This window comes from Heptranchias perlo, chromosome 20 (assembly GCF_035084215.1).
Source record: "Heptranchias perlo isolate sHepPer1 chromosome 20, sHepPer1.hap1, whole genome shotgun sequence".
Classification (NCBI taxonomy): Eukaryota; Metazoa; Chordata; class Chondrichthyes; order Hexanchiformes; family Hexanchidae; genus Heptranchias; species Heptranchias perlo.
Window position 1 is genome coordinate 22,519,654 of NC_090344.1, and position 3,616 is coordinate 22,523,269.

Consider the following 3,616-nt stretch of genomic DNA (forward strand, 5'->3'; position numbering starts at 1 on the left):
ATTTCCCTTTTCAGTTCCCCTCTGAACTTTCTGTATTCTGCCTGGTGAATGAAGAAAAAAAAGTTAGGATTTCCGTCAGCCTGAAACAGGAAGTTATTAGTTGATTATTCGCGATTTGAACAACTATTCGTCTTTTTTCAGAGTTCAATGAGTATTGCGAAATTAATACAGTAAACTATTTTGTCGAAGTTAATTCCCTGAACGAGAAAGGGACCCGTTTCCCACACTGAGAGCATTTGCAGACGGCAGCTATCTTCTGAGGGTTTCCTAAAACAACGTATGCAGCACGTTCAAAACCGTACAAAAACATTTTTGGGCCACCCCCTCTGCCTCCATGAGTCGATCTCCTTCATGGTCCCGAATCAGAGACGGGTTCTCACGACCCGTTTTATGTTTACATGCCTGTGGAAGACTTTTGGCCGCCAGTCAATTCTCATACCCTCTCTTTGCCCCTCTTATTTCCCTTTTCAGTTCCCCTCTGAACTTTCTGTATTCTGCCTGGTGAATGAAGAAAAAAAAGTTAGGATTTACGTCAGCCTGAAACAGAAAGTTATTAGTTGATTAATGGCGATTTGAACAAGTATTCGTCTTTTTTTTAGAGTTTAATGAGGATTGCGAAATTAATACAGTAAACTATTTTGCCTCAGTTAATTCGCTGAACGGGAAAGGGACCCACCTCCCACACTGAGAGCATTGGCAGACGGCAGCTGTCTTCTGAGGGTTTCCGATAACATCGTGCGCAGCAGAGTTTCTGTAGTGTAGTGGTTATCACGTCCACGACACACGCGAAAAGTCCCCGTTCAAAACCAGGCACAAAAAAATTTGGGCTGCCTCCATGAGTCAAATCTCCTTCATGCTCCCCAATCACAGTCGGGTTCTTACGACCCGTTTAATATTTACATGCCTGTGGAAGACTTTTGGATTGCCTTTTATGTTGGCCCCCAGTCTATTCTCAAACCCTCTCTTTGCCCCTCTTATTTCCCCTTTCAGTTCCCCTCTGAACTTTCTGTATTCTGCCTGGTGATTGAATGAAAAAAAAGTTAGGATTTCCGTCAGCCTGAAACAGAAAGTTATGAGTTGATTATTGGCAATTTGAACAACTATTCGTCTTTTTTCAGAGTTTAATGAGTATTGCGAAATTAATACAGTGAACTATTTTGTCGTCGTTAATTCCCTGAACGGGAAAGGGACCCGTCACCCACACTGAGAGCATTTGCAGACGGCAGCGATCTTCTGAGGGTTTCCTATAACAATATATCCAGCCGAGTTTCTGTAGTGTAGTGGTTATCACGTTCGCCGAACACGCGAAAAGTCTCCGGTTCGAAACCGAGCAGAAGCATTTTTGGGCTGCCTCCATGAATCGATCTCCTTTGTGGTCCCGAATCAGAGTCGGGTTCTCACGACCCGTTTTATGTTTACATGCCTGTGGCAGACTTTTGGATTGCCTTTTATGTTGGCCGCCAGTCTATTCTCATACCCTCTCTTTGCCCCTCTTATTTCCACTTTCAGTTCCCCTCTGAACTTTCTGCATTCTGCCTGGTGAATAATTTTTCAAAAAGTCAGTATTTCCGTCAGCTTGAAACAAAAAGTTATTAGTTGACCAATGGCGATTTGAACAACTATTCTTTTTTCAGAGTTTAATGAGTATTGCGAAATTAATACAGTCAACTATTTTGGAGAATTTAATTCCCTGAACGGGACAGGGACCCGTCTCCCACACTGAGAGCATTTGCAGTCGGCAGCTATCTTCTGAGGGTTTCCTATAGTGCACTGTATAGCAGAGTTTCTGTAGTGTAGTGGTTATCACGTTCTCCTAACACGCGAAAGGTCCCCGGTTCGAAACCAGGCAGAAACATTTTGAAAAAGTTCCCCACTAAAAATCAATACGTCTGAAAAAAAGCAAGAATTCATTCTGTGGTTAAATGTGAATAAAATACCACACCTCACAGAACCGATATTTTTTCCATTCTCTGTATAGTTCAATACACATTCAAACACTACACATATACAGACAGTGTCTCGCCCTCATTCACGTTTCATGCCCCGACTGTGCAGTAAGCCCCTCTCAAAGCTGCACATTGCGATTGTTTTCAGTTGATTTGTGAGAGGTCATTAAAGGATCCTGCAGCGCTGCCTCGGTTTATAAATACAGTTATAAACAGCATTGCAGCCGCGGCAACAAACAGATCAGTTTTTCGATGTTCGATGTTCCCCAGCTCCCGCATTGAGTGAGGCCACGAGAGCAACAACATTCAGGCCGCCTGTCCGATCACACGTTGCTGGCGGGAAGCTGCAATTGCCGCTTCAGGTAGCGCATTACTGCCCATCCCTGGGAAGCAAGATAACACCGAAGCTTTGACAACACATCGCAGGCATCGTCTGTCCCGCAGTTGTTGCTCCGCTGCGAAGACAGAACTTGCCAGCTGTTTCAAAATTTATAGCCAGAACCCGTTTTAAAAGTCTGTTGCTCTACCTACTGAGCTACGCAGGCTCAGCAATTTGTTAAGTTCCTATCGTACATATTCATTGTAGGACTCTGAATTATCCATCGTAGACGTCGAAATTGAGTGAGGGTCCCTGTTATAAAATTCTGAGCAACGTGTTGAGGAGAATCCTTGTTTCTGTTGAACATGATGTAAGAAACATGGACAGTGAACTCGTGAGTTCACAATTATTCGTGTTTGTGCCAAATAAGAACATAAGAACATAAGAAATAGGAGCAGGAGTAGGCCAATCGGCCCCTCGAGCCTGCTCCGCCATTCAATAAGATCATGGCTGATCTGATCCTAACCTCAAATCTAAATTCATGTCCAATTTCCTGCCCGCTCCCCGTAACCCCGAATTCTCTTTACTTCTAGGAAACTATCTATTTCTGTTTTAAATGTATTTAATGATGTAGCTATTATTTAACAATGTCTTGTCATTCGTTAGCAGCAATTAAAATAACACTCTACCCAGTGTCTCAAAAGCTAAACTTGCCCCACACGGGAGCTGGAAAAGGCCTCTCGACCTTTCAACGTATTAATATCTGTGAGCTGAATAATTTCACCCGTGACACAGTGACACCAGGGAGAATATTTCCCATCCAGATTTTCCCCACACGAAACTTCCAACTGATGAATATCCGCTAAACGAAAAGAAGAACTGTATGTTTAGTTCTTTAGATTGAAAGATCTCGTACCGGCCCCTTTGCCATATCAGCTGCCGCTAATAGCTCCCTCTCCCCCTATAAACAAGGAAATTCACACCTACTATTGCAAGACGGGAGGCCAGAGGAACCCAAGTGCTCACATGGGAACACTAAGAAGTAGATGCGTTATGGAACATACCAGTTGTACCTTGAACTCAAAATGTTCGATTGTTCCAGATGAGGCTCAAACTCACAACCTGGGCATTTCTGGAGTTCATAAAAGTACCGCACGCTGAGCGCTTGCGCCACAAGAGCAGCGCACAATCGGTCCGATCAGTGCTCCCGTCAAACAGCTTCATTTTCCGTCTCTGAATTATCGCTTTGTGATCTTTTTCCGATTTCTCCAAGAAGCCTCCAATCAAGATGCGCTTCGATAAATATCCGCAGTGAACTTAAAAAACCCTGGAATCTGAAACAAAACCCCAG

At 43.6% G+C, this 3,616-nt stretch overlaps 1 non-coding gene across 1 annotated transcript; it reads left to right on the forward strand.

Moving 5' to 3' along the window:
- The first annotated feature begins 1,782 nt into the window (after window positions 1–1,782).
- On the forward strand, window positions 1,783–1,855 carry trnav-aac (transfer RNA valine (anticodon AAC)). Its single transcript has one exon. It is a non-coding gene; the product is annotated as a tRNA-Val (tRNA).
- Window positions 1,856–3,616: the final 1,761 nt, after the last annotated feature.